Here is a 6,000-nt window from a genome sequence, read left to right as displayed (position 1 = left end):
CAAATAATGTCTACTCTCATTTCAGTCAGTGCAATTTGCTCAGCTTCATCTTGGAGCACTGCAGATATTTTTGTATTTCAAAACGTATGACTATTTACCCAGTATGTAGAAAAGTTAGTCAGATTTAGTGTAAATGTTTCTATTCAGACCTGAAACACTTTGATATCTGCTAATTTTATTAGTGTATTGAAGTTCATTGACACTGGAAAAAGTGATCCTGTTTCTTCAATTAATAATACCACAGTAATTGCCTCTTTATTGATCTTTATTTGGATGCTTCCCTGTCCCTATGGAACAATGTGTTTGAAGATGAAGTGAGGTAGAACACATGAAGGAAAAAGCCAGGCTAAATATTCATTGAAATTAATAGGACTCTTCCCCTTGACTTCAAAGAAAAAAAATAGTCTAATTAAAGACAATTGAGGGAAAGAGGTAAAAAATGAGAACCTTTGATTTGAACACACTTTGGAGAGAGATGAGAATGAGCTCTGTGAGGTGGGAGAGAGGGAATAACAATGTTGTTAGGGCAGATAGCTGGGGCTGCAGTATAGGCAGATCTAACAAGTGTAGGGGATAAGGAAATACACTAGAAAGGACAATATTTGAACATTTTATCAAGTTTGACCTCCTGGTGGTTGAACCAAGTTTTCTCTCAAGGTCTTGTGGGAGCTGTTTGAAGTGAAGGGAGTATATCAGTCACGAACAAAATGAAGTTTTCTGAGTAATTCTAATTAGCCCCTTCACCATCATGCCTAGATTTGTATCTGGGGACAATCTCCATGGAAAATATGGTGAAGCATGGCTGTTCTGAAAGAATATGTCCAAGGCACCCAAAAAGCTGCGTTGGATGATGTTGCCCGTCCTCCTTCCTCCCATATTTTCAGTCAGTGTGTCAGAGCCTTTCTTGACATGTGAGACATTCTTTGAAATGTTGAAATTGTTCCTTGGGACTCCCTGATTCTTGGCAAAAAAGCAGGAGCTGTCGTAAATTGCCATGATCCACAAGTACTTGATATTCTTGAGGTCATCTTTTGAGGAGGAAGGACAAATCTCATTTCCTCCACTTTCAAGGTGTGTGTATTGGGTGTTATATATTCCCTTCAGGTGTTTGCTGTCTTTACTGAGGGTGGACTTGTAGGATTTGTTGCTCTAAGGATTTGTTGCAGACTTATTCACAAGAAAAGTTTGTGTGTAAAACTCTAATGTGTACCTATTAGAATTTTACATGAGTTAGAGATTTGGCAAAGGTGAAAGGTCAACAGAAATGTGTAAGTTGAAAATAATTTTTGAGTGTAACAGACCGACCTCTGCATACTACAGATAAAAATACTTGTAAGAACCTTTCACTTTTTCATTTATCGTTATGTACTGCTTCATTTTACCATAAAAAAAGACCCCACAGCATGTATTTGAAGAGGAGCCTGCTTTTATGTAAAACAAGGAATATTTGTTTGAAAGAAATTTTTTTTTTCTTTTCATGGCATGTTCTTAGTTATCAGATTAACAACATTTTTGTCAGGGTATTCAAGCAAGTGCTATGTGTACAACATACAAGTAAATGTACACTTATTTTTGGCAATCCTTTAAGAATTAGAGACTAATCTTAAAAAGAGATCCCTTTCCTTCTGTGTGTATCAACTTTATTTATCCCTCCAAACAAGCTGCAAATGTTCCACATTGCTCTGGGAGGGGCAGTTTTTGGCAGCTGACTCTTGATGAGATAATTTGGTAATTGTTAAGATCCTCAAAAGGTCTGTCTCACACATACCTGGATGTTGCAAGATTATATTTCATTTCTACATGTTCTTCTTTGCTGTCCATGATTAGTCTTTGTAAAGATAAAGAAAGGTTTTAGTGACTTAGTTAAATGGTGGCCATATAGATGTAATTATAAAATGTGGTTTTGTTAGATGCTTTGGAAACTTCTATTTTGCTTGTGTAATCTTTACTATTTGAGAGAGACTGTTCTTGCCTTGTCTTTCTATTCATTCTCTAATTTTAGCCCCTGGAGGTCTAAACAAATTTATATAATTTTATAAACAAATTTATATAATTTTAGTCCTACAGGGGCTAAAATTTGGCTAGCTGGTGTTACTCCTCAGGAAAACCTGGTGATGAAGCAAACGAGGCCCAGCTGTAAGCAATCAAGGTGTTTGATTAGTGAGAGGAAACACCTGCTGTTGGACCAAGTGCCTTTATAAGAGCAGAAAGTTCCAGAACTCCTTCATTTTACCACCTTCACTCTTGGTGGCAGAACCTGATGGAGTGAAGTAATGGTCCCTGAGCTTTCACAGGCTGTGGGTGAGTAAAATTTGGTTTGGCTTTTGTTGTTTTATGGGACAAAGTATTGTAGCTGATCTGTTGAACTTGAAGTAAGGGCCTGGAAATGACTCTGTAGGAAGAGGTGGTTCATAAAACAGAGCAAAAAAAATGTGAGCTGGCTACTGAAGATTGATAGCAGAGGTTTTTTGTCTTGCTCGTTGCAGTAGTGATTCCATGTGGTAAATTTTAATGCTTTTCAGTTTGGATTGCTGTACAAGTGTGAAGTTTGTCTTGCTCTCTCTTTGTTGGGCAGCTTTATGGCCGTGATACTCAGTAAATGTTGAGCTTTTATATAATGATTTATGCTGTTGGTTGGGGATTATTTGTGGGGGTTTTTCCTGTTTGTGGTCTCAACCATTAGCAAACAAACACGTGCTAGACTTCTGCATTGTGCATAAATATTCAAAGTGGAAGAAGGCCTTTGATATTGCCTGTATTTCTGATATAAGTGATGCAATTCTCTTTGCTTTCTTAATGGCTCCTTTTTTCTGTGGGTTGCTGTTGGGAAGGTGTTTGGCTGAGCAATTCTGGATGTGTCTTGTGAGAGTGTGGGAAGTAAGGCAGCACCTGGTGAAAAATGCTCCAGGACTCATTTTCACTTGTAATGAGAGTTTCTGTTTATGATATGTTTGTGTTTATGCTATGTTTATTCTGCTTGTTTTCTCACTTGAAATGATAGTTTTTCTTTACTTAAACGGGCTCGCATTTATGACCAAGGATTTTTCCTCTTATGGTTCAGAGCTTTTTAGCTTACATAAAAAGACTTCTTACTGTGAAATTTGAAAAGGACTCTCTTCTTGTAACTTAGTTTACATAAAACTAAACAGACCCAGTGGAAAAAGCCTCTTTTCAAATTAAAGTCCTCCTACACCTAGAAATGCCACAAGTCCTCTGAACCCCATGTTTGTAGAGAGAGTTATTTAAAAAATGTCCTTAAAAAAAATTTGGTAATTCATATTTAAAAATAAGGTCTAAAATATTAAAAATATCTTTTAAATATTAAATAATTGCTTAAAATAATGTCATAATTTTAATTAAGTTAAGAACTTTATTTACAAACTCATGTAAGAATTTGCTGATGTGCAGAATTTTCATGCCACTTCAGAAAGCTGTCTGAGATAAGGGAATTCTCTTGTGTCTTTTTCCTTTCCTCCTAATGAGTGAAAACATGGCTATTAAATTGCTATGAGTGTGGTAACTCCTCCAACCAGTGCTAAAGGATCACAAAGGTGACTGAAAATGCAATGTTTAACTGTGGCCTGGTCTATGGGTGTGAATCCTTTCAGAAGGTGGGCTGCTTGGTAAAGTAGAGAAAAGAAAACATCCTTTGCAACTGAATGCCTGTTAGTTGGATTTTTTTCTGGCTGGCTGGAAAATGTTACTGTATTAACAGTAACTAATATAGTAGTTTTAGTTGTATGTCAAATAGGCAGAGGAGAATACAAAACTAAAGTGAATAAGTTGCCTCTCTTTTTATATTTTTTGGGGGGGGGGGGGTGGGTGACTCATTTCTTGAGGATTTTATTTTAAGTTTTATTTTACTTGGTATTCCTTTCAGAATCTAGGCTTTCTGTTTTGGCTTGTATTTCCCACGTTGACTTTAATTATCATAGTGTAAGAAAGTCCACATACCTTTGTAGAAGCACAAAGTTTTCCAAGATATTTTGTTTATTTTAAACTACAGCAGTCCAGGGAGGAGAAATGGAATACTCCTCCCTGGACTCCTGTACTTTTAAAAAAAGTACAGGAGTACTTTTTTTAAGTTTGTCTACTTAAAAGCTCTTTTAGTATATTTTTACTGCACTGATTGCTGAATTTAATCAGAGTCCAAATACATTTCAAACCTTCTCTCCAGTCTTAGGAAGCTTGGAGATGGCAAATTGAACGTGACCTCATGTTGTTGGCATGGTCTCTTTGCAGGAAGGTTAAATGGCAAATCAGAATCCACTTGGCTTTTCCAGGAGAATCAGCACTTTATGGTATTGTGTAAAACTTCAAGTCATTATTTGAATGACTAGTGCCAGCCTATTTCAGTTAATTTTTTTGGGAAATGAATCCATAACAACAAAGTGTTTCAACTGATTTCTTATGCAAATTTTGCAGGGGATATTCTGATGCATTGATTAGCTCAACCTGCTTGGAAGAGGGCTGACTATCCCCTTTTCCATGACTGGGTTATTTCTTTGGACCTGTGAGCTCGCATGTAAATGTCCTTCAGCTCTCACCATGACCTAGATCATTATGGCATAATAGTTAAAATATATTTTTTAATGTTCTAAGCTTATTTGTAGACCTGTACTGCTGCTGCATAAATTCATTAGAAATCATTATGGAATGCCTAGCATGGCTTTGGAAAGTGAATTTTGCATGTGTGGACTGTTAGAATTGCAGTTTTCCCTGCAATATTTTTTAGTCTTTGTGAGTCTTTCCCTACTACTCACCTGCCTGTAATATGTATAATTCCTAACTGAGCATTATTTACCCATGGCAAGTCTGTTGTACATAAACTCAGGAAATTGTACACCTCCTGGCTCTATTTACCTTGATCTTATTCCATAAAATATTCATGCTGATAATCTGTGCAGCTCAGAGGCACTGAAAGATGATCTGCAAAAAGTGGGAATTCTTGCTCTGAACTCTGTGGAGGCCCTCAGGAGTCATTCTGATTCATGTCTGGGGATTTCACAAGGATTTGACATGCTTGATCTTTAGCTTGTAATTAATTGTCAGAGCTGCTATCAGCTTTAGAAATGGCTTTCTACTAACTGGCCAAAAATAGCAGTGTTGGTCTTTGAAACTGTTGCCTTTTATGTGTGAAATCAATTGCGCCAGGAGCATGTTCTTTTCATGAGTAACAAAAAGGATCCTGTTCTGTAATGTCATCCCATTTGTTAGAAAATGTTAGCACCTCTCATTTCACAAGGCTTTTTTTGTGTGTTCCAAGGATGCATTTAATTTAGTCAGGTGCAAAAAAAGAAATCTGCAGCTGGGTACTCCTCATAAAGTTATTAGATAAATGTGGTTTCTCTGCATTTTAACACTTAGTTAATGCAATATATTAAGCTGGTCAGATAAGGAAAGAGCTCCTGGGCTACTGAAAGTCCTCTTGCCACCTCATCTCTCCTGCTGTCAGTGTATGCCTGATAATAATAATAATAATAAAATTAATTTTATAATAATAGTAATAATTTTTCCCATTTTCCTCTTAGTTGCAATAAATAGGCTCACATAATAGAACCTATTCTTTCTTCCTGCAAGTAAACTGGTATTTGGTGAAGAGAAAATGTATGGCAATGGTGGAAACTTAGTAGAGCTTCCTGCACCTGCTGCACTGCTCTTCATCTACTTTATCCATAGAGAAAGAGTTGGTGGTGGCAGTGTCTCCCTTTAGGATATCCCTGTGCATTTGTTCATAGCCTGGCTCAGTAAGGGCTATCTGGTTATTCCACCCCATGGGAAGTCTGGGAGGCTGCCAATTTCTTGCTTAGTCCAAGGAATCCAAGAGATTGAAACCGAAGGAATGTGTTCTGTCCCCTCATGTGATGGGCATGGGCAAGGTGTTAGCACAAAAATGGGATGTGGACCTTGTTAGGCTAGCAGATGTTTTAGTCCTGGCTCTCATACCCTGAATGTGAGAACTAGATACATGCTGGGTGTAGTGCATATCTCAGAGGAGAG

General features: G+C 37.2%; 1 long non-coding RNA gene across 3 annotated transcripts in view; it reads left to right on the top strand.

Moving 5' to 3' along the window:
• The first annotated feature begins 2,193 nt into the window (after positions 1-2,193).
• Positions 2,194-6,000, top strand: part of LOC135450323 (uncharacterized) — a 197,564-nt gene continuing 193,757 nt past the window's right edge. For all 3 annotated transcript variants that reach the window (XR_010441021.1, XR_010441020.1, XR_010441022.1), the window contains exon 1: positions 2,194-2,301. This is a non-coding gene — a long non-coding RNA (uncharacterized LOC135450323). The remainder of the gene's footprint in view (positions 2,302-6,000) is intronic.

Source organism: Zonotrichia leucophrys, chromosome 7, assembly GCF_028769735.1.
Source record: "Zonotrichia leucophrys gambelii isolate GWCS_2022_RI chromosome 7, RI_Zleu_2.0, whole genome shotgun sequence".
Taxonomy (NCBI): domain Eukaryota; kingdom Metazoa; phylum Chordata; class Aves; order Passeriformes; family Passerellidae; genus Zonotrichia; species Zonotrichia leucophrys.
The sequence above is the reverse complement of the archived record's forward strand: the minus strand, read 5'-3'. Positions and strand labels throughout refer to the sequence as shown.